The sequence below is a fragment of the Natator depressus genome, chromosome 4 (assembly GCF_965152275.1).
Source record: "Natator depressus isolate rNatDep1 chromosome 4, rNatDep2.hap1, whole genome shotgun sequence".
In the NCBI taxonomy this organism is placed as follows: domain Eukaryota; kingdom Metazoa; phylum Chordata; order Testudines; family Cheloniidae; genus Natator; species Natator depressus.
In genome coordinates, this window is record NC_134237.1 from 60899928 (window position 1) to 60925974 (window position 26047).

Here is a 26047-nt window from a genome sequence, read left to right on the forward strand (position 1 = left end):
ATTTCTAACATTTCATTTGCAGATGTGTGGAACATAATCCATGGGAAATTGATATAGACTATTATGATAGTATGTATATTTGTATCTTTCTATCCTTAGAAGAAATTTACTGTAGTTTTCCTAGTCCATTGAGATTTTGAATGCATATGCAAAAGTTATTAGCTTTATTAGGAGCAATATTCTTCTTCACAACTATTTAATTAGTTTAAGAAAATGAATACCGAATGTCAGTATGAGTCATTTGTATCCCTGCTATATAATCCTTAATAAGTCAAATTTATTTGGGCAAATGTAATGATTTTAGCTCAATTTTAACAGTTTGCAAGCTTTCACACTAATACCCTTTATAAAAAGATATGTTGTATAGAAAAACTAATCTTCAAACTGTCTATCTTCAGAGCCTTGCTTCTGCACGGGGTGACTCATCTACTATAACACCTGTCCTTGCTGTTATGCAGTGCAAAATACTAAGTGTACCTGGGTTTAACTTTTATTTGAATATTTTCATACAGGCAAATACTAATGTTTGCTAGGACCCCAGAATTCTGTTATAAGGGAATACTTGATTTATTCCTTGGAAGTAAGGTGTGTTTATATGGAGATCAAAAAAGACTTTAGAACAGGACAATGCTGTTTAACATCACCTTATACAGAAAAAAATGGTAGATATTCCTTTAGCTATATATGAAATGTGCAGCATCTACCCACTCACCTATCATCTTATTCTGCACAGATAATGACAGAGGGACAAAAAGTACCCAGTGAAACCAGTTGTAACGGGGATTTGACTTTATTTCCATGCATTTTACAATTTGAGTGTACAGGTTATTTAGCAGGTGAAAACACCTCATCGAGTTTTGTATGACATATTTTACTAAGGTAGAGATCTGTATGCATGACTGCTATAGCAGGAGCAGAGAATTCTCTTAAGGCCCCTCCTCTGGGGCACCTTGAGTATAACTGAGTTTGCTGCTTGCAGAGCTGCCTTAACTCTGAGTGCGCGTGACTTGCGCTGCCACTGCTGAAATGTGTGTGAATGTGATAGAGTAGGTTAAAAAAAAAATAAAAATAAACCCACACTCAATTTAGAATTTAATGTCCTTAGTTAATTTTCTCTCTCCCAAATGTTTTAGCAGTTGCTATAGTTGGTTGTTACTAGTTTGAAGATACCCATAAAGCTTGGTGCAGTGGGAAATCTCACTGGAACAGTTATAACTTTTCTATAAGTAGTTAAGCAGGAGTAGGGAAAGAAGGAAGCTGACTGAGGTAGAGGAAGAAGGATCACCTCCCGGAGGAAGGAAGGAAGGTGTGGACAGTCAGTCAATCTGTCTCCACCCACTGAGCTCCCCAGTCAGTCATCGAAGGGTAAAACTTGCATTCAGTGTTACAGCTAGCTAGATTACATTCAGGGAAATAACTGATTTAACAGCAAAGGCCAATCATACAATGTTTGAAAGACAACCTAGATTCTGTGGTGTCAGCCCAAACCACCAAAGGTTAAGCCCCTGGGAGAATCGTGGGTGAGTTAGTAAAATTAGTAAAAGAGCAAGTAGGATTTTTTTTTTTTTAAATTAACTGAGAAATTTTCAAGGTTAAAAAAAGTTAGATTAAAACATGCCAAGTTGCACAGAAAATAATTCTGTATAACCAAGGCAGGGTAGAATAGAAAAGTTTATACCATTTATATCTGCTGGACAAGACTATAATGGAGGTCCTGAGATGAATGGAGACTGGGATGGGTACACCTATATTTGGTGAGCCTTCTTGCATTCCCCCCCCAAATCCTAGGACTGTCCAGCCACTGGTCCAGTCCCTGGTGTAAATCAGAGCCACATCAGGGCTTCTCTAATATAGGCTGGCTCCCAAGGCCCCAAAAAGCCATTTCTAGTAGCTGGGGAATCACCAGGGTTTAGGGAAGTCCTAGACACACCTTTTTGCCATAATCATGCCTGCTACATTACTGCACAAAGGTTGGTGATGTAGAAGTACGGAGGATCCACAACAGGTGGTGATTCCCTGACAGGGTGGGGGGGGGGGAGAACATCCAGCTGACTAGAGACACACAAATACAGCCATAGTGGGGATGAGGACCTGGGCATTATAAGGACAGCAACATTAATAAAAAAATTGAACCTATGTTATGAACCAGACAGGTGTATTGCTTATTAGTATATTCAAAACAATAAAATCCATCTTATGGCTGCATAGCAGCATTTGTGCAAGATTTTTCTGGTGGTCTTCCTAAGGGTAGATTTTCTATATAGGCAGTGGCATTCTAATATTTTGCTATGGAAGAGCACTGAACTGGACTGAAATTGATTTGAACCTTTTCACCTGCATTTGTCAGCTTGCAGTAAAAGCATGATTTTCTTTATGGGATCAGAACCAGGCTGGAGTCATTATATTTTGCTAGAGAAAAAGCTTCAATTCATTCCAGTCATACCATTGCTGTTTCTATGGATTCTGATATTTGAAATAAATGTCTGCCTCTGCAGCCTCTGTTGTTGCTTGGTGCTCTGGGGAAAAGTAAGAGCACATGTTTCCAGATCTTTACACACCAAGGTGAGTAAAATCAGTGTGAGAGAGAGAACCCAAACCATTGCTAAATAAGGTCCCCCAATGCACTACCATTAAATGTTTTGTGGTACTGGAGTCTGCTATAGAGACTATGAAAAATTCAGAGAGCTGACTGAGCCTGCACTTTACACTGTAAGAAAGAAAGAACAGGCATAATTCAAGGCTTTGGGTTTAGTCTTCAAAGCCCTCCATAAGTTTAGTACAGGCTACGAGAAGGTCTGCTTCTCTCATGTCTCCTACAGCATCTACATTCCTGATGTAGAATGACACTGTTGACCACAAGAGTCACACACACACATATATAAAGGTGACAGTATCCTTGGCCTGCATCTGGGGAACTCGCTTCTGTCAAAGATGAGAATGGCCATGAAATTCCTTTTCTTTGGAGCAGTGCAAGACTCATCTTCAGTTAAGCTTTCCACAACAACAAGAAAAAAAAAAAAAAAAAAAGGGAAGAGGAGAAACAGACATTTATTGATCCATTGGGGCCCAGAGGCCCGAAGTCAGTATCAGTGTCCCATTGTACTAGGAATGGCATAAACACCTAGGAAAGCATGATTGATTAGACTGTAAGCTCTTTAGGGCATCAATCTACCTTAAAATCTTAATACCATGGTGATGGGTACAGCTTAAATGTTTGGTTTCAGAGTAACAGCCGTGTTAGTCTGTATTTGCAAAAAGAAAAGGAGTACTTGTGGCACCTTAGAGATTAACAAAAGCTTATGCTCAAATAAATTGGTTAGTCTCTAAGGTGCCACAAGTACTCCTTTTCTTTTTTCTTAAATGTTTAGTGTCACAGTTCAGGCTAACTGTATCTATATTCCCCCTGCCTCGCCCCTGGCGGTCCAGCAAGGGCACCCACTCTATGTGTCTCAGCTGTCACCTGTTTTGGGTGGAGACCGGCGTCTATCTCCCAGGGAAGACCAAGGATTTTCCCTGCTTACATTGAGTTGCCAGCATGCCAGACTGATTAAACACCTACTGTCTATAGCCTCTGAAGAGAAAGCAAAAAAGCACAGTGTAATTGCCTACAGTTATAAGTTACCACACAGATCTTTCTAAGCAAGCACATTTATTCTTAAAGTAAAAGCATTGCAGAGAAAACATTAAAAACAAAGAACCGACACATATGCTAATAAGCTTACCAGAGATCATCCCAACTCCAGCAAGGGCTCTTGTCATCAGTATCCGTATCATCCTTCCCACATTTCCACAAGACAAGGCCCCTTGGACAGATGGGGCCTCCCAGGCTGTCCAACCCCTCCAAGATTTAGTCAGGAGTATCTAGTAAAAGTCATGGACAGGTCCCGGGCTGTGAATTTTTGTTTACTGCCCATGACTTACCATGTCTTTTACTAAAAATACCAGTGACTAAAATGTAGCCTTAATCATTATATAGTAATGGAATGCAGGAGACAAACCTGGGCTCAAAACGAAAAGTACAAAGGATGTGAAAAATATCCATGATCTACACAATGCAGAGACCTTTCCTTCTAAAAGTTGCCCTGTACAAGATTTAAAATTCCCTCCTTCACAAAAGTACGAAATCACAATGACAAATAATAAAATGGTTTTCCTTCTTCACACTGAAAAATGCTGAATATCAGCACTCTGCAATCTGAAATATGTCACTTGCCCTTTAGTTATAACTCTCAGCTATGTGAATTGCAGAGAGTACTTCTTTCACTGAAGTCTTTTTGTTTTGATCACTAAGACACAAAAACAAAGCCATTGGCTCAATTATCTTTTAAGGGATCTACATTCCCCCCGCCCCCCCATCATATTCAAACAAAGAAACCTGGCTGATATCCATGCTGGCTAGCAACATTATTGTTTACTGTGAAGTGGGTTGCATATATTATGTATTGATGGAGAATGTCAACATTCCATGTGAGGGCAATGTACACATTGACTCAAAATGAAAAATACCTCATAGAGCCTTGTCCCTAGCATGCTACAGTACACAAAACACTTAACTGAAGTAAAGAAGAAAGGTAACACGAGAGAGAATGCAAGATGTACTTAATCTGGTTAAGCAGACTAACTCTCCAGGGTAGGAACTGTCTGCCTATGTGATTGTATAGTGTCTCTCAATACATCTCCAATTCAGCTTTTTGGACCCTTACACAGTACAGACAAACACTACTACTACTCATGACCATAGTAGTCAACAGGAGTTTCAGCACTGATTTTGTTGGATCAGAATTTGGCCTTCAATGTCATGGCTGTTTTCCTCTGACTTTTGTTATTGCCCTGGTAGGATAAGAAGATGTCTAATGATGCTATTTGAATTTCATAGTACTTAAATGCTATTGACTAACATATGTAATAATTCCTAATACAAATTATATTACTGAAGATTGGTAAATGGGTATTAACCTCATATAACCATAGCACCTAGGAGCCCTAGTTTTGGAACAGGACCCCATTGTGTTGGGCACTGTACAAACACAGAACAAAAAAGGACAGTTCCTGTCCCAAACAGGTTACAATCTAAGAATGTCTATAGAACCAACTCTGCAAACATTTGTTGCAGTGCTTACTACTGTGAATAATCATTAAAAGGTAGCCATCTCTGAGTAACCCAGAACTTTCTTGAGGTTCATTCCTATAAACATTAGGCTCCTGTAAACTGTGAATCAAGCTATCACATTTGCACAAAGTGATTGTGCATTAGGTATGTAGTCAGGTCCTTATCTGGCTTATTTAATCGCCTCTGTATGGTTTTGGGAAACATATCTGTCTCCTTTGTCATGCAGAGCCCCTCTCCATATAAAACATAGCATATACACCAGAAATCATCCAGTGTGTAAGCTCAAAAATAGCTATTAGCATTCACATGGTATGGCTCAATTGCATGAACATTCTGTGGGGGCAGAGGGGAGAAGTACCATGAACACAGCAGAAGCAAATTGATTTTCAAATGTGAATGAGTACTTGTGGGAAAGCTTTCTGAAGGATTCAGCCAATTCTACATTTTTGAGTCCAGTCAGCACCATCTTCCAAGGTATGCCACACCAAATAGTGTCAAATCACTGTCAGAGTTAGAGTCACAGATATAAGGTCAAAAGGGACCCGAGGCCCCCCGACAATGGCAGAAAAGTGATAGGTGAGATATAAACCAGATAATCATGGACACCCTCCCACATACAGTGCTGAGGAAAGCAACCCTGCCCCTCCCTCCCAAGTTCATTGCCAATCTGATCTGGGGGAAAAAATTCTTTCCCGACTCTACATATGGTGACCCTGAGCATGTAAGTGAGAACCAGTAAGTCAAGCACCTGAGAGAGAAACAGAGAATACTCAGTGCCACCTCAGAGATGCAAGGGAGCGTCACAAGGCAACAACTCACCAATGCAGCACCTCCTGTCGGTCATCCTGGGAATTAGCTCTTCTGGCCAGGAGCACCCTCTGCAGGCTGGTGTCTCACCTGCCACTGGCCCCATGTCCCTCCTGGACCCCAGTGCCCTCCTCATCAGGGTTCCACTCCAGCAGTAACCCACAATCTGAGTCTCCCCATCCAGGGGATCCCCCAACCCTCTACCCCCACCTTGCCTCAGTGGCCACTACCAGTCACCATCTAGACCCCACTCCCTGGGGCAGACTGCAGTCTATAAACCACTTATCAGCAAGCGGAGGGTGGACCAGCTGCCTCTGCCTATCTCTGGGCTGCCCCTCTGCAGCCTCAGTACCCTTTCATAGGCCTCCCCAGCTCCCTCTGCCCTTCCCCAGCACTGCTCCACCCTAGGTACCCTTCTTAGCTGCCTAGGCATGCAGGTCCATCTCTCTCTATGAAGCTAGAGAGAGTATCTGTCTTTGCTTCTGGCTCACAGCTCTCTTATAAGGGCCAGCTGGACCCTGATTAAGCTGGCCACAGCTGTGGCTGCTTTCCCAATCAGCTTGCTTTTCCCATTCACAGCCCTCTCCCAGGCTGCTTTACCCCGCTCCTGCCCTGAAGGGGTTAGTCACCCCATTACAGGGAGGATTCTGTCATAGTTCAGGGCAACTGCACCTGTATTTCCCCTCAGTGGTCCAGCAAATGCACCTGCTCAGGCTTCCAGCTCTCCTGCTATTGGCTCTCTTGGGTGGCTACAAGTGTCTCTCCCCCTTCTGACTGGTGTCTTTCCAGGCTGCACAGTTCCTTGCCTACACTGTTATCGTCAGCATAGACACCTGCTTGACTTCTCTTCAGAGACGGTTAACAGGTGTAACTGCTACAGTTATATGGTAACATGCAACTGTTCCTGTGCAAGCCTACTTTATTCCTAAGGTAAAAACCATGATAGAGAAAAACAATAGAAGAACCTACACACACGCACACATGCTAATAAGCTCACTAGAGTTCACCTTAACATGGATTCTGGCAGAAGAATTCTTTCAACCCCCCACCTCAAAAGGGATTCCTTCTGGTTACAAGTGTGACTGGTTGGATCACAGAAACCCCCTTGGGGCTGCCATCTGATGTGCCAAGACTACTTTTGCCCTTGCTTCCGCTGCCAGCTCGGGACTCCAGCACCCTGTCTTGTTGAGCCAGACATACCAGTCTGCTCCAACACAGACCCAGGGTCTGAACCACATGCCCCAAAGCTGCAGACTTAACTGAAAGCAGCTTAAGAAATGTTCCTGTCTTTAACACTCAGATGCCCAACTCCCAATGGGGTCCAAACCCCAAATAAATCCATTTTACTCTGTATAAAGCTTATACAGGGTAAACTCATAAATTGTTCACCCTCTATAACACTGATAGAGATATATGCACAGCTGTTTGCTCCCCCTCCCCCCAGGTATTAATACATACTCTGAGTGAATTAATAAGTAAAAAGTGATGTTATTAAATACACAAAGTAGGATTTAAGTGGTTCCACGTAGTAACAGAGAGAACAAAGTGAATTACCAAGAAAAATAAAATAGAACATGCAAGTCTAAGTCTAGTACAGTAATAAAACTGAATACAGATAAAATCTCACCCTCAGAGATGTTTCAGTAAGTTTCTTTCACAGACTGGATGCCTTCCCAGTCTGGGCACAATCCTTTCCCCTGGTACAGCCCTTGTTCTAGCTCAGGTGGTAGCTAGGGGATTTCTCATAATGGCCGCCTTTGTTCTGTTCCACCCACTTACATATCTTTTGCATAAGGTGGGAATCCTTTGTCCCTCTCTGGGTTCCCACCCCTCCTTCTCAATGGAAAAACACCAGGTTAAAGATGGATTCCAGTCCAGGTGACATGATCACATATCACTGTAAGACTTCATTATCCACTTGCCAGCACACAAGTATACAGGAAGACTTACAAGTAAAACAGAGCCATCTACAGTCAATTGTCCTGGTTAATGGGAGCCATCAAGATTCCAAACCACCATTAATGGCCCACACCTTGCATAATTACAATAGGCCCTCAGAGTTATATTTTATATTTCTAGTTTCAGATACAAGAATGAAACATTCATACAAATAGGATGAACACATTCAGTAGATTATAAGCTTTGTAATGATACCTTACAAGAGACCTTTTGCATGAAGCATATTCCAGTTACATTATATTCACACTCATTAGCATATTTTTATAAAATCATATAGAGTGCAATGTCATAACAAGTTCATCAGAGCTTCAGTTTAGGGCATGCACTCAGTCTTATGAGGCCTCATTAGACCCAATCCTTCCAACCCTTCCCAAAGGATCAGGGGCCTCTAAGGAGCAGGGGTCCTGTCCATTTGCTGAATCAGGAAGGAGGGTCTGAGCTAATTTAAAACCACGCTATTTATCCAAAAGCCATTTCTCTGTTTGGTGGTCCCTGGAGAATTCAGTTTCAACTAGTATATGCAGAGGCGTTGACCATCCCCATTCCGCCCCGAGGCCCTGCCCTTGCTCTGCCTCTTCCCGCACACCCTGCCCCTTGCCTTGAGGCCCTGTTCCACGCCCACCTGCCACTCACTGCTCTCCATCTTCCTCCAAGTCCCTCCCCGAGCCGCCAAACAGCTGATTGGGGGCGACACCACCAAACAACTGTCTGGTGGGTGCTGAGCACCCACTATGTTTTTTCCCCTGGGTGCTCCAGCCCTGGAGCATCCATGGAGTTGGCACCTATGAGTATATGTGAATGTCCCCAGGGGAGGCATCAAGGGGTTGATAATGGGGAAGTATATTAGCATTCCTTCTAAGGACAAGAGTAGGTACATACAATGCCACAACAACATATACACAATTGCATTTTTAATATAATGTACCCAAAGGGTATTAATCCTTATTCAATAAGGTTTGTTCAAAATATTATCAACTTCACAGATTCTATCTTAAATACTTAGAATGGCCCCCATTACTGTAATGGCTGAGTGCCTCACAAACTTTAATATATGGATCCTCATAACACCCCTGTAAAATAGGAAAGTGCTATTATGTCCATTAAATATGCACAAACACCACAAGTACGTAGGGAAAAAAAAAGGCCAAAAGCACAAAACAAGACTAAACTAGCTAAAGACATAAAGGGTAACAAGAAAACATTCTACAGATACATGAGAAGCAAGAGGAAGACCAAGGACAGGGTAGGCCTCTTACTCAATGTGGGGGCGGGAAGACAGAAAACAATAACAGAAAAATATATAAACGGCAGAAGTGTTAAATGACTTTTTTGTTTAAGTTTTCACCAAAAAGGTTAATAGCAATTAGACATCTAACATAGTGAATGCCAGTGAAAATGAGGTAGGATCAGAGGCTAAAATAGGGAAAGAACAAGTTAGAAATTACTTAGACAAGTTAGATGTCTTCAGGTCACCATGACCTGATGAAATACATCCTCAAGGACCTGACTGAGTAGATATCTGAACCATTAACAATTATCTTTGAAAAGTCATGGAAGAAGAGAGATTCAAGAGGATTGGAAAAGGGCAGACATAGTGCCAATCTATAAAAAGGGAAAAAAGGACAATCTGGGGAATTACAGACCAGTCAGTTTAACTTCAGTACTCAGAAAGATAAAGGATGAAATTCAGTAAGGACAAATGCAAAGTACTCCTTAGGAAAGAACAATCATTTGTACTCATACAAAATGGGAAATGACCACCTAGGAAGAAGTACTGCAGAAAGGGATCTAAGAGTCATAGTGGATCACAAGGTAAATATGAGTCAACAGTGTAACACTGTTGAAAAAAAAAAAAAGCAAACATAATTCTGGGAAGTATTAGCATGACAAAAGTAATTCTTCTGCTATACTCTGTGCTGATTAGGCCTCAACTGGAGTATTGTGTCCAGTTCTGCACGGCACATTTCAGGAAAGATGTGGATGAATTGGAGAGAGTCCAGAGAAGAGCAACAAAAATTATTAAAGGTCTAGAAAACATGACCTTTGAGGAAAGATTGAAGAAACTGGGTTTATTTAGTTTGGAGAAGACATGACTGAGGGGAGCATGATAACAGTTTTCAAGTGCATAAAAGGTTGTTACAAGGAGGAGGGAGAAAATTTGTTCTCTTTAATCTTTGGGGATAGACAAGAAGCAATGGGGTTAAACTGCAGCAAGGGAGGTTTGGATGGACATTAGGAAACACTTTTTAACTGTCAGGTAGTTAAATACTGGAATAATTTGCCTACGGAGATTGTGGAATCTCTATCAATGGGGATTTTTAAGAGCAGGTTAGAAAAATACCTGTCAGGAATGGTTTAGATAATACTTAGTACTGCCTTGAGTGCAGGGGACTGGACTAGAAGACCTCTCGAATTCCCTACAATTCTGATTATATAAAATAAAACCAGGAGCATTGTAAACTAGTGTGCTTGAAATCCACTCCAGGATTCTGATGACTGCAAATCATGTACAGTTTATTATGTATCAGAACAGAATTACATCCTGATATTCAGTTGCTTTATATTTATTCTAATCTAAATGCAGTAGCCAACACATCTACAACAGAGACTTTTCCTTCCATGTGAAGTGTTTTGTACATTATGTTTTGGGGGTAAGGAAAGGGTTAGTTTTCCTCCAGCAGATGGAATCCAGAGGGGGATAGAATATGTCACATTGGTTTCTCTGTGTCTTTTAAACAAAGCATTAGATGCAGTCACTGATCATAAATGTGCCTTATCCCAGAATATATCACAAGCTGTGTAATTACTCATTCAGTATTACCATTGTACCAAGGGCATGTAAAACCCATGCCATGTCAAGGCCAATATGTCAAAAAAAGTTTAATGATCTGTCTAGCGTGATTCCTTTAACACAGTGACTGTGCAACCACACTCACTAGTGGTCCCTGATTTGGTGATCTTAAAGCTATACCATGAGCCATGGAATGATTAAAATATTTTAAAATGATTGCTTAGAGTCAGCCTGGTAGTTTGTCACAAAGCTTTTTTTAATGCAATATTTTCTGCTGTTTGAATTCAGTTACCAAGTAAGTAGTGGGGTACAGGTGAAGTGCTGCATTGGTTGGGTTGCCGTTATATCAATACTGCTTTGCTGGTTTCATTTCCAAAAAAATACTAACTATCCAAGTGAATACCTTATTTCAGCGAGAAGACTTAGAGCAGTTTTCTTTGTATGTGAGCCACTAAGGGTGAAATCCATTCCACCCCTAAGAAGCCTGAATATTTGGGTTCTCTGATGGTGGAGTACAGAGCAATAGGGGATAGTAGGCCACTACTGCTGGCCAGGGTTCAAGGCTGGAAAGTTTTCTCTACCTGTCCTTCCCCGCTGTTATTTCATCCTCGCGGCTGGATCAGTGACCGTAGCGCTCGCCCCTCCCCGCCCCATTAGTTGTGTCTGGTATTGGAGTCACTGGATCTGAATAAAGTCAGATCTGTAGTCTCCTCCCCTTGCCTGTCTCCATTATGGCCTTCTATGCTGGCAATACAGGGGAGGTACTGAGACTCTTTCTATGATGCACAGGTACTGTGCAGGCCCCTATGTACAGCAACTCAAGAACAGAATCCCCAGCACAAAGATTATACAGAGCTTAATTAATGCAAGAGACCTTGAACTGGTCCTTTGTACCACAGGTAAATTCACCCTATGATTGTGTTACACACACACAGTCATGAAACATCAGTAAATCAAATGCCAAAATTGTGTGTGATATTTTAAAAACAAAAGTAACCTGTGAAATTCCCTCTCTAGTTTGGAACTAGAGTTTTGGAAGTAGAGTTTTGGAATTTTCTGTTCAAATGGCAGAATTTAGAGCTTCCTGTTATAATGAAATAATCTGTTGCGGTAGCATGATGGCTGTATTTTATTCTACCACCAACACCTACATTTAAAAAAAGGTATTTACCACCTATGCCTACATCAGTGTATTCAAAAGGCTAGCTTCCTAATGGAGATGAAGATATAACTACTGTACAGACATACTGTCAGTGGGATATGCCAATGCTCCTATACACATTACATGAGCTTTTGCCCAACTTCCCACCCCACAAGCACGTGCATATTTGCTAGTGCTTGCACAGCTGGGGGTATAGGTTAAAGGAAAGTTTTAGCTCAGACTGGAATCTGCCCACTTTGCAGTGAGAATGCAAGCAAGATCGTGCATGTGCTGATAGTCCTCCAGTGCCCTTCTCACAATTCCTCCTGGGAGACAGAGAAATTCTCCTGCAATTGATGGTTGACTAGGAAAGAATCCTAGAGCATCTCAGCACAAAGAACCATGGGATATGACCACAGATACACATGGGTGAGTGCAGAAACAGAGGACCCAGAAACATAAGTAGTGCTTTCCTATGGGAAGGCCATGCTCAAGCTATACTAGGCTAACCCAAGTGCTCAGACCCAGGTCCCAATCTCCCAGGCTAACTGTGCAGTGTAGACCTAGCCTAAGCAGCATGTTACCCATGCATAACTGCAGACCAAGTTGCAGGAGACCTTGTGAAGATGTAGTGCTTCCTGAAACAGCATTGACTCTCACTGCACAAATCACCCAGCTGTGCTGGGTTGGAAGCCAGTGGCAGCATAGCAGCTGGTCAGGTCTTTCTAGGAAAGCTAGGCTGGTGCCTCAGGATATCGGCGGGGATCACACAAGACAAGGATGCCCCATGTCCATAGAGGCCATTGCCCAGCTCTCCTCTGACTACTCTGCAGCCCACTATGACAGCTGGAAGAGACAAAAGGGACTAGTTTTTATAAAAAATTTTTATTAATTTGTTCTCCTCCATGTATTTTTGAAGAAGAGTTCCTCTGAGCTAAGGCTATCATTGAATTTCATTGTTCTCACTTCAGTTACTTTTATTTTTTTCTGTGTAGTTAACTATTCATCGTGCCTGAAAATTGGTGAAGACTAAAAGCAATAATTTCACATGACAAATTACCTGAATCTGCTTTTTCCCCAAGGTAAAGATATGTAAAATAGCATAACACCACTAACTTTCAATCTGTTTTTCTTTTTTTAGCTTGCACTCTGGTATTTTAATAAAGAACAAACTGAACACAACTAGGACAGGATTAAATCTGAGTGTTTTTTTATGGTTGAGTTATCTAATCCTCTAAACAAATGAGTTTAAAAGGGCAATAATTAGACTCTTAACAGTAAAAGCAGAGATGATGTCACTTGTATGTAAGAAGAGAACAGGATTACTTTGGCAGCTTGTACCCTGTACTTTTGTTATATTTTCTGTGGGAATGGGGTAGTCTGTCCAACGTGAGAAACATTATCCACATTTCAGTGATCTGTTTCTTCACTGCCTTAAGTTTTAAAGGAGTCTTTTATACACACCAAAAATTGTGCACTTACAAGGAAATGTTCTCTTTTATTGTTGTTCTATTAAAATGTGCATTCCAGACAATAAATATCTTTGAATGTTGCTTGGGTTAACTTAGGTAAGTGATTCTCTCTCTCTCCAGTGACTGGAAGTTTTATGCTAGAGCGTAGCCATTATAATGCAATAATGACGTTGCTTATAGAACAAAATTTTAATTATATGGATTCCAACCATCAAAATTCCCTTTTAGATTGTAATATTTGCTCTTCATCACCCATGATTAGTGCATCATGAACCGCTGTAGTGGGTTAGCGATGGTCCCTCCCCCTCTGGGTCAGTGGGAGGCCACTCCACCTCACTACATCACTAGGTGTTGCCCACAGTCAGGGAATTAACAGAGCACTGCACAGACAATGGCTCTGGCCTGCAGTCCGGACAGAGCCACAAATGAATCCCTGATCCCAGGTCCTCAATCGGGGGGGGGCGGCAAACAGTTAGGGGCCCTGGCCCTGATCCTGGCAGCGCAGCACAAGTCTGTAAGGTCCAGTCCTCAATCAGGGCAGAATAGCACAAGGGTCAGCCATCCTAGCTCTGGCAGATGGCCGACAAATGCAAGCCTCTTGGCCTAGAGAGGGTAGGCTGCCACCCCATTGGTACGGTGCTAGGGGGTAGGTAGGCTTGGGCCTATCTGACTCCACCAGGCCCTGATTAGGGTGACCAGACAGCAAGTGTGAAAAATCGGGAGAAGGAGTGGGGGGCCTATATAAGACAAAACCCCAAATATCAGTACTGTCCCTATAAAATCGTGATATCTGGTCACCCTAGCCTCGATGCAGGGCCCTAACAGTGGTGGAATTTTCCACCACTTGTGTCAGCGGGGAATCCAGCCACAACATGCTGACCGGGTCTCCGGCAGCAGCGCAGCCAGACTGAGGTCGTCTGCCCCTGGGCCACTTCCTCCCTTCCCATCGGGGGGGGAGGGGATCCTCCATTTAGGCAGGGTAGTGTTACGAATTATACCTGATAGGACACGCACACAAATGCTACGAATTACACCTGGTAGGCCACGCGCACAAATGCTATGAATTATACCTGATAGGTCACGCACAGTTTGAATCTAGGCTGAGGCACATAAACAAAGTCCACAACTGCAGAGTTCCCAAAAAACACCAAGTTTATTACACTCGAGCGTGGTGCCCCCCTGCTAGCCAGGAGGGGACCCCGAATACAGATTATACAAAGGTTATATACTTTTTAGCAAAGCATGTTGCCCTCGTGCATCGGAAACCTTAGCCAATAAACAAACCCTTTTCTTATCTACCACCTATCCCTGCTTGGTGCATTCCTTGTGCTAAACTAGTATGTTAATTACACAGCATGGTCCTAAAGCCATGCATCAGTAACTTTTATTATCAGGATGGGAGGCCTCACATCAAAGGCCAGGAGATAGGGAGTTTAGGGACTGACAAAGAACACATACCGGGAGTCAAGGCAGGCTGGAGACAAGGAGGAGGATTTTCACAGGAATGCAGTATCTAAGGAACACTCCTCCTGGTGCATGATGTGCTTGCTTTTAGACAATGGTGGGCCCCAAACCAAAATGGAGTCACATGTGCTAACTTTTCCTTAACAGTAGAAGGCCAGCGGCAGTCCCAGCGACTCCTCAGTGCCTTGGTCAGCGGGTGGTTCCAGCAGCTCTGGCTGGTCCTCAGCTCGGCTGGAGTCCACTGCAGTCTCCCATCTCAGGAGCAGGCAGGAGGCGTCTGTCTCCTTCTGCAGCTGCTGCCCAACTGAGCTCCAGGACCTGCCATTTATACTTCCTGTCCTGCTTCCTGACTTCAGGTAGGAAGGGCGAGCATGGCCTGGCTTTGTCCACCTAGGTTCAGAGAATGGTCCCTCCCCCTCTGGCTCAGTGGGAGGCCACTCTGCCTCTCTACAACCACTGAGACCATGCTACTGTTTTCAACACAGAGATTTTTTGTGTATAGCTCTCCTAGACCAAATGTCCCGCTTCTCACGCTGTTCATTCCACACTAATGACACCTCCATTCTTTGGTCCTGCCATACTTTTTCTTTCCAAATTTGGGGTATGTGCACTTCCTTGTCGGTACTGGTTATTCAGACATGGAACATAAGTATGGAACATTTCAATCTAAATCTCTAATGAGTGAATAAGCAAAAAATCTTTTAGAACTGTGACTGAACCACTCTTCGAGTCTTGCTCCTCCTTGGTCCTGCTGACATCTCTCCTAATGTTACCTGCCGTACCCTTTTGCAACACACTTTTATCTTGCTGTCTCGAGTGGCTCATGACCTTGAGTGCCTACCTCAGGGCCGTCAGTCAAAAGCAGGGTAGACACCTCAAACTGGTGGTATGTTCTGTATTTCGATTTCACCAAGCCAGTAACAAACGTGAACTCCTGGAGTACTACAGATAGTTTTATAATGGAATCACAGACAGTTCCCTGGGACATGCCAGTTATTGTACCACCCAGGCAAGCTAGACTATGTGATAAATGGTCACTTACAGACAGTGCTTGAAAACACCCACAGAAATATAGAGTTCCTTACAAGATATATTGAAATAAAAAATGGATTTAAAACAAAAAGAGGATTTGCTTAACATGTATAAATTTGTACTCCCCACAATCTAACCTAGATAGGCATTCTTTACTTTGTAACAGAAAAGAAAAATCTTCTATGCTCAAAGAGCACGTCCTATCTCTAGCGTCTCCTTTGAGAGCTCACACTGCATGCTTTCCAGAGAGAATCCACCTCCCCTCCATACATCCTGTTTTCAAGTTCTAGCTGTTAGGATTCATTACCATATTAGAGGAGACCACTTTTCTCCCTAAAATCAGATTTTTCTAACCCTTTAAGCTAGGTCATTTACATCTCACTGGGAATTTCCCTGTATCTAAGCCTGAAGCATAGCATTTCACAGCTTGTTCTGAGACTATCCCATCAACTTGTTTCACTTCTGATGGACGGACCCATCATTTTTGGGGAAGGTAGCTCAGTCTGATTGGGTGGAGTTTTTTCTAAATCTAAAAAACCTCATCTCCTGATTCTCCCTCAGTTATTATGAAATATATTAGTTTGACAGATCACAGTCAGTTTGTCACACTGGTGACACAAACTATCATCTTCATTTACTTTGATATACTAAGTCATGAGTTAATATGTTATTCCAGTGTGCCTTGTCATAGTCTCTTGTGATCGATCATGGGACAACCTACGTTACAACCTACCTGTTGTGAAGGTTTGCGGAATCTGTCTATGTATAACCTATTATTTTATGACGGGATGGATGTTAATAGCAGCATAGTCCCCACTATCGTGCACCACCACCAACTATTAATATTTTCTTTGCCAGTTTTGCTACACCAGGATGGCTGAAGACCCATCCAGCTGAAGGATAACACAGGTTTTCTTTTGTAGTATCCAGTATTATGGTAAGCACAGAAGTTGTCAAAGCAAAAATATTTAGGCAAGGTACCACAAGAAATATGATGTGAAAGAATTCTACAGCTTTCCCAATTTACACACTATTCATCATCTAAGTTTATGTCTCTCCAGCAAAAGGTCAGGCAGTGCTTTGTCATCATGTTAATCATTTTTATGTCCCAGGTTCAGTCACAGAAAGAAGAGTTAAATAGCTAAATTTATACCCCCTAAAAATAGGCTTGCAGACTTGCTAGATTCCACCATATTAAAATGTCAACAACTGTCAGCTTTTCTGGAAAAGCTAGTTCTGCCTTGCCTGCAGCTTCCCCAGGAGAATTTCCTGATTTTAAAAAAAAAGTTCTGTTGAAGATTTGTTTCCATAATTGGGGCAGAACGGTTTCCTCTACGGAAAGATGAAAGCTAAAAACTCTTTCCAGTTAAAACAGTGTTATTTGTCTCAGGACTTACAGCACAACTTGCTCAGGCAAGGAATTAGGCCAATGTTTTTGAACTTGTGTGTCTGAAGACACTCAGCTAAATCCATATTTAGGCACCTAAACAAATATGCCTGGCCTGTTTTTCAAAAATGCAGTGCACTCCCCAGCTCCCATTGAAGTCTGTGGGATCTCTGAATATACAGCAGCTTTGAAAGTCAAGACATTTTTACTGATGAAGCTAAGTATGAATTTAGATAAGAACCAGTTTTTAAAAAGTCTTGTTGCCAGATTTTGAACACATTTTTGGCCAAAAATGTGTTCACTTGCTGTTTAGCCATTTATGACAACAGTCTGATAAATAACTTAAATCTGATTCCACGTGAAATGGACAGATGTATGTTTCGTGACTAAACCTAAAACCATCTCATTCAGTAAAGGCTCAGGTTAGCTCAATATACTCTCCTTCATGTCGTCAGGATCAAGGTGTGATGGAATAAGTGGGCGCAAATCCCATGGAAGGCTGTGAGCCATATTCCGCAGTGATGAAAACAATGATGAAGATGAGATAAGATAAAGCAGACACCCTTGTACTATAGGTTGAACCTTCCTCTCGGTTGCTTTTCCTCATTTCAAAGCGGTCCATCAAGTAAGTTCCTCTCATTTACACCATCTGCCAAATCAGTGCAGGATATCCTACTTTGACACTTAAACCAGTCTATATCTTCTTTTGAAGAAATTGTACTTTATATGTAACTTAAGTTATGCCTTACATCACCACTGAATTTTGCTTGTTGGTCCTCTATCTCTATGGTTCTGCTTTTTAGGAGCTCATCTGTCAAACCATAGAGAAGAGCTACCTTAAGTGCTGACAGACCAAACATGCTTTTAAATACTTGGGAGGTGCCACTGTGGAGATAAAACAATGATGGGGAGGAGGCGAATACAAGTGCCTAGATAGATAAATGAGTGCTAATTAAGAAAAAGTAGTGGGAAGTAGGCAACCAGACTATGGCCTGGGTGTACACTAAAAAGTTAGGTAGGTTAACCCAGCTATGTCACTCAGGGGTATAAAGAATCCACACCTGAGTGATGTAGTTAAACTGACATAACTCCTGATGTAGACAGACACAGGGTGATGGAAGAGTTCTTCCATTGACCTCGCTACTGCATCTTGGGGAAGTGGACTACCTGCACAAATGGGAGAACCCATCCCGTTGGTGTAGGTAGTGTCTACACTGAAGTGCTACAGTGTTTCAAGTGTAGACGAGCTCTGAAAAGTAAGAAAGAATGCTATGGGGACATTAAACCATTAGGAGAAAATGAAAAAGAGAACTGAAGAAAGGAGAGCTGGTTTGGGGAAAAGTAGATGAGAATATAAAGGTAAAAAGGAAAGTCAAAGAGAAGCAAATAAGGTGAAGATAACAGAGTAAAAGGAGGGAAAAACGCAATTAGGATGGAAGAAATAGAAAGACAAGAGGCAAATTAAGAGAAAAGAAGGAAAAGGGTATAGTTTAATTGATCGAGATTCTGAAGCAGAGCTATAGGAAAAGTTCCGCACCTAAAGTAAAATTGGCTAACTTTGTTTTTCAACCAGGTTTGCGATAAGGCAACAAATATTTTTAAAAGTCTTTTCACAAGTATGGCTTTCATGTACACCTTCAATGCAATTGTTATTAGACTAAGTTAACATCCAGTTCTATATTTTGTATTTTTTTTGTTTTGTTTTGTTTGTTTTGTTTTATTTATTTTGGTTTTTTTTCAGTCTGTCTTTTAAAAAATCTTTTGAAAACTACCATACAAAGGGCCTAGGACTGCGATGGTGCTTGTAAGACTCTTAACTCTGCTCAGTTCAGTTTTAAGCTACAGTGGAATAAGGCCTTTTGGGACAAAAAGAGTTACAGTATGATCAAGTTTTAAAACAAGCGTAGTTGCAGACAAGAGTGTAAGACAAGAGTGTACTCAACGAAAAGAAGTCTGACAGACTGGTTTATATCATTGGTAGACTTTAGAGTCTTAATTGCTCTACCATCTCATGTAAAGTCTTTTCAGATGAGAGTGTTGAAATTTGCGAGAGGAAAGAGAAATATTTTATCAATGACATCAGGTTGCATATTCTATAAATAGATTTTCTAGTACAGGGGTGGCCAACTTGTGGCTCTGGAGCCACATGCGGCTCTTCAGAAGTTAATATGCGGCTCCTTATATAGGCACCAATTCTGGGGCTGGAGCTACAGGCGTCAATTTTCCAATATGCCAGGGGGTGCCATAGGCCCTGCCCCCACTCCATCCCTTCCCGCCCCCTCCCCGAGCCTGCAGTGCCCTCGCTCCTCCCCCCCAGAGCCTCCTGCACACTACGAAACAGCTGATCAGGAGGTGCGGGGTGGGAGAGGGAGGGGCAGATCGGCGGGGCTGCTGGTGGGCGGGAAGCGCGGGGGAGGGGGGGAGCTGATGCGGGAGCTGCTAACATATTAGTGTGGCTCTTTGGCAATGTCCACTGGTAAATTCTGGCTCCCTCTCAGGCTCAGGTTGGCCACCACTGTTCTAATACATCCACATTTCAGGATGGCAATTGGACTCCTGCAATTTTAATTTCATTCAATTTTCAGAAACAGGTTTTCAGCCATTTACTTGAGTTTCAAAATGTGCATTGTGACGGTCTGGTACAGCAGGGGTTACTCTTCTCTCTTAGCCAAGGAGGCCACGCCCCCCCGGCTCTGCTGGGCATGCTCCAGCTGGAAGCAGGATATAAAAGCCAGCAGAGCAGCTCAGTCTGGGCTGACTGCTGGTGGGAAAGGAGGTGTGTTGCTAGCTTCTGAGGGAGGATTGCCTGCACACCAAGACCAGACAGTCAGAGATGGACCCTGACACGCCAGCTTGGGACATCATGGAGACTGGAGAACCCCAGAGGCTTGGATAGGAAGTGACGCAGGGAAGTTTTGTGGGGAAATGGTTACAGAACTGGACCAAGGCTTGGTGTGCTCCAGTTGGAGCCCCACCAAGCTGGTGGTGGGAAATAGGGCCCTGGGTTGATACCTGGTGGAGAGGGTGGGTCTGGGTCCCCCTATCCTGGCCACCACCCACCCTGAGGTGGTGGCCCTGCTCACTAGTATTGTGGACTCTGTCTGGTAGGTCATACTGCCCTGAGAGTGAGGACTGTATTGCTGACTCTGACCATTGGGCTGTACTGCCCTGAGAGCAAGGGCTGTGTTACTGATGCGGGCTTCTAGGTTGCACTGCCCTGAGGGCAAGGGCTGTATTATGGACTCTGGCCTCTAGGCTGCACTGGCCTGAGTGCAAGGTCCTATTAAGGACTAAAGCTGTGCAGCCCTGAGATGTGGGGCAGCCTGTCTGACTTGACCATGGGACTGTGATGCACCTCTCCCCACCCCCATGGGGTGTATCAGCCCCATGACATGCATCCATATCACTTTTGAATTCATAGCACTCTTTCTTGAGCACTATATCATTGCTAGAGGGGACTACTGAAAGAGATCAGCTTTCTTATAATTGTAATGTCTTTTGATTCTATTAGCATACATGTCACCATGCATTGTTTTCCAAGGGAAAAGAGCAAAAGGTTTTCCTAAAGGCAAAACCATCTGCTGTCTGGCAGACTTTTTTACACATAACTTTTAATTTTCAGGAGACTGCTAAACAAACAGGACAGCAACTCTTACCGAGTTCTTCTTCATCAAAACATTTGTATCCAGCTCACTGGAGAAAGCTATGAGAGAAGTGACAAACTGATATCTGAGCAAACCTCATGTAATTAAGGCATTTTATTGAATTAAGCTAAACCTTACTGAATTAGGGTTAATACTTTGGGATATGTTTGTGGGTTATTGTGGCATTGCATATCCCTTCTTTAATGTGGGGGGGAGATGCTAAAGAACTTTCTCCATTATCACTCTTTGAAATTGTATATGCATATCTCCATGCTGGGGGGGGGGGTGTGGCTTCAAACTGCATTCTTTGTTGGTTTCTGGCAAAAAGACTTTTGAATAAAAGCTTGCATTAGAAATGGACTCCTTTGAGTAGGGCTGGAAGAATTTGGGCTGCCAGAATCCATGTTAGGACTGCAGTGGACTCTGGTAAACTTATTAGCATGCATGAGGATTCTTTTATTATTTTAATACATTGTCTCTCTAATGCTTTATCTTTAGAATAATGTAGGCTTGCTTAGAAAGAACTGTGTGGTAATTTCACCTGTAGCCATGAGACTCATCAGCCTAACGAGAAAGCAAGGAGGTCTGTTTAGGCAGATTATTTCACAGCAAAAAAGCAAACTTCTTCCTAGACATTCTTCTAATCAAGGTGGCTACTAAATGCATGGATTGCTGAAAATATCTCAGCCTCTCTGATAAATGGTTTGAGATGGGCTATTTTGCCTGGTTAGTGGGACTGATGGCCATTTCAAAAGGTGTGATATCTTGTTTACCCTCAAGGATAAAAACTAATGGGAACCAGAGCTTTGCAATGGATTCATGAATGGCTGATTGTTCTAGTCCTGTTGGCTCAGGAGATACCATTATTCAGATTACACTCATCACAATCTCCCTTTCAATACGCACCTGATTTTAGTGGCCACTTGTTTGAAAATTCTTAGATGCTGAATACCAATGTTGTGCTCCACTAATATATCAGATAGTGAAAAGCATTATCTCTTGTCTTTAGTAGTTCACAGGGGTGTGCACAAGGGAGGGCAAGCCGGGCTATGTCCGTCCCTCCCCAGTAACTGTTGGGGGCACACAACTCCTCCAGCCCTGGGGCTGTGGTGGTGGGGAGAGTGAGCTCCTGCCAGAGCCAGGACTGGGGGTAGGGACGGGGACACAGAATGTGCCCCCCCAAAGGGGTTAAATTTAAATCTCTGCACAAGCCCCTGTTCATGAAAATATTGGTAGTTAATTGGTAATATTTACACTTAGAGCTGTAAGTAAGGCATTTTAGCACCTGGGGCAAGCAAGCATATTCTGCCCCCTACATTTGTTTCCTTCATTTCTCTGCCCCATTTTTTCATCCTTGTGGCTTTGTGCCCCTGGTGGCTGCCTTGTTTGCCATGCCCTAGTTACGGCCCTGTTTAGGGGTGGAGTCAGGATCTGCCACTACACACCTCAACCTATTCCTTACCAATGATAACAGTGTAAGTGCCCTGTGTAGGCTACTTCAGTCATTTCTTCATTCACAGTAAGAATATTTTGGTCAAATTTTCTTGCTCTCAAGATAAGCAACTACTTTATGAATAGGGATTATCTATCCAGGGGCAAGTATTATATTAACCACAGCATACCAATGTAATTTGACAAGATCATGCAAAAGCTGGGGTTTGAATTAGATAATTAAAGAGAATCCCCAGTAACTCCCTAATTATAAGGGATTAGACAACACATAAGCAGTCCAGTGAAGTCAAGAGGTTTTTAGAGCAGGACAAACAATCATACCCCAGATCACCTGATACTAGTGTTAGGACTCCAATTGCTTTAGTAAACATTTTTGTTAGGATTGTTTTCAAGTAAGTTATTTCTGCAATTCCCCACCCCCTGCATTGTGGAAATAGTCTCCTCCCTGAAAAGGTATGGTTCTATATTGTGGACTGGTTTATTTAATTCCTACTAAATGGATATAATTGTTAAATATTTTTAACTTATGCTTATTTTATTTTGGCTCTTATTTTGCTTCTTTTGAAAGTTTAAGTTTTTCTTTTCTCATCTTCCAGTCTATATTTATAGCTTTTTATATTAGAAGCTCACACAAGGCACAAAGATGTTGCTTTTAGATTAAGTCACTGATTATCTTTAAAAATAAAACCTATACGTGCCAATGACAACTACAAAAACCCTAAGCCTTTAAAAGCATGTAAGCACTTGAGAGAAGGAAGATTATATATACACATGCACAACACACACATCCAATTCATACAGTCCCGTAAGTGTACTTGTGTAAAATATATTGGTTTGTGATTGTAGCCTAGGATTAGTTTGACAGGAGCACTTTGCATCATAAACATGCTCATTATTCAGGAGGCTACTTAGAGTTAATTAAAAAGATGAGACTGCTGAAGCACACAAATTTTGTGGGCTTTAGTTATTAGACAAATATAATTGGAATGATAGAAAAGTCAAGACATCAGTATAAGAATAAGTAAAATAAAGTAGTTTCCTGCATTGTTCATATTTCTACCTAAACAGCCTTGTCGCAATGCCATGCAAAAACCATAGGATTATGTTTTAATGCTTTTAATGCATTTTAATGCTTGCTGCTCCATATAATTTTTTAGGTAAGCTAAAAAGGAGTTGAATCTCATTAACAATGTTTGCAGTGTGAGGAATTTTATATATATATATATATATATATATGAGATGTTCCTTATCTCACACTGGAGTGTCAATACTATAAACCGACCTCTGGCATTCAGAAATTGTTGTTCAATCCTTTGTTTCCTGAAGTATAAGAAGCTAGGATTTATTTCAGTTAGTGTTTTGGTTTCCATTTCATGCCTCTTTCTCGTGTGTCTTTTCAGAATAAAAGAAACATGGAAATATCAATGAATCAAAAAAAGGGAAAATGTCAGATACTGGAAAGTTATCTATTTTCTGACATTCTCAACATTCAACTGTGCTATGCAGTCCCTAGGACATACCAAAACCTTTTGAGGTTTGGCTCAATAAATATTAAAATGCATATCTTTAAGATGCAAACCTGTTGAGTCTGCAAGATTGTACTGGAAATCCCATTAGATGATTTTTGGTATTTCCTGCCTCTGATCAGCTCTAAAAAGGGGTTGGATTCACCCCTCCCAGGATAAAACCATGACAGACAGCTAAGGGCAACAAATTCCTTGTGGATTCCCTTCCTGTGGCTTTTTTCCTAGTCTTCCTATGGAGTAGGCAGGGTTTGTTCCCAAGGAAACAGAAGCAGCAGCATCTACCCTCAACTCCCCAACCCTGTGGGATCCTCAAGAAGCAACATCTAGGTTTATGGAGGCCTTGTACCCCTTCTCACCAGCCCCATCCTATTTCCTCCCCTATTTCCTGGAATCATGACTCCAGTGAGATCATGCTACCAGAGTCTTCTGAGCTATATCATCCCTGCCCCCAATGACCCTACTTAAAGGAGGATCCATGGGGAAAGGTAATAGTCCAGAAACTGCTACAAAACAGGGCAATGAATGACTATCTTTTCATGTTCTCAGTTTATTTCTACATACACAAAGATGATTGGGTTTTTTGGTATGTGTTCTTTTTCTTTTATAGCAACTCTTTTTAGAAAGCTATGATGATAAAAGATCCATTATTACGTTGACTAATAAGTCTAATCAAACATTTAAGATTTTTAAAGGAAGATTCTATGAAGAAAGATTCCTGCTAATCAGTAATCTATCAATACACACACACAGCATCATCATTGCTTCTAGCAAAAGCTTTGTTATGAGCAGAAGTTCCACCTGAATAAATTTAATCAAGACGTTAAACTGTTTTTGGCAATGGCAAACTTTCATTAATGTACATCAGCCTTCTCTTGTCAATTACAGTTGATGCAAGAGAATGCTTTGGATGCAGACAGCAGAGATAATGAACAGCCATCTGTGTTGCTAAATGAGGAATTAAACCTGCAAATCCTTACTGATGTGAATAATTGTACTCACCCAAGTAGTCCCATTGGAGTCCACTGAAGTCAATGGAACTACCTCAGATGAGAACCTTTGCTTCACATCCCCAAAGGCTTGCTGTATTGGGCCCAAATATGACTTAAGTGGGGGGAGGGATAGCTCAGTGGTTTGAGCATTGGCCTGCTAAACCCAGGGTTGTGAGTTCCATCCTTGAGGGGGCCATTTAGGGATTGGCCCTGCTTTGAGCAGGGGGTTGGACTAGATGACCTCCTGAGGTCCCGTCCAACCCTGATAGTCTCTGACCATCCTTTTGTTTAGCTCAGTTCAGGTTCTTCCTGTGCCTGTATGGAGATTAGCTAGCAGTGAGCTTGGGATATTTTGAAATGGTCCATATTTAGAAAAAAATTACACAAGTCACTTTTGAGTTTATAGAACCATTTATAGAATTCAGAATGTGAAACCCTGGAATTCCAGGCTTTGAGTTTTGAGACTATTTCATACAGTGTTAATGAAAACTGAAGAAGATTCAGAGAAGAGCCACAAGACTGAATAAATGATTAGAAAACATGCCTTTTTATTAGCTAAATACGTTAAGCTCCTTGAGCCTAACAAAGAAGGTTTAGGCTTCTTGATGACAGTGTATAAGTATCCACACAGGGAACAAGTATCTAATATATAACACAAACCAATGGCTGGAAGCTGAAGCAACAAATTCAAACTGGAAAAAAGGTGCAAGTTTGACAGTGAGAATAACTAAGCATTGAAACAATTCACCAAGGGTCCTAGTGAATTCTCCATCACTGAATTTTTAAATCAAGATTGAATGTTTGTCTAAGAAATATGCCCTGGAAATTATTTTTGAGAAGTTCTATGCGTTCTGTCAGGGCTCAGTTTGTGCCAGGATGCAGCCCTGCTATCTGTCTGGTGTTTAGAAAGGCATGCAGTTCTACACTTGCATGTATGGGGTGTGTGTGATATCATGCTGTGCAGAGGATGCTATTTTGTTTTGTTTGAGCCCCAGCATCTTTGTTTACAAAGAAAGCACTGGTGTGTGTTATACAGGAAGTCAGACTAGTTGGTCACAATGGTCCCTTCCAGACTTGGAACCTATGAGAGCCAGCTGGTGTAAGTTGGTGTAAATTAAAGCAGCCTCATGCTGCTTTAATTTACAATGAGGCTAAATTGGCCTGCAGCTCCTGATATACTGCATCAAGTGCAGCTTTGCCAGACCTAGACACTGGGGTCAGAGTGGATTTTGACATTTCTCTACACCAGTTTATCATACTAGTAGGTTAGCAC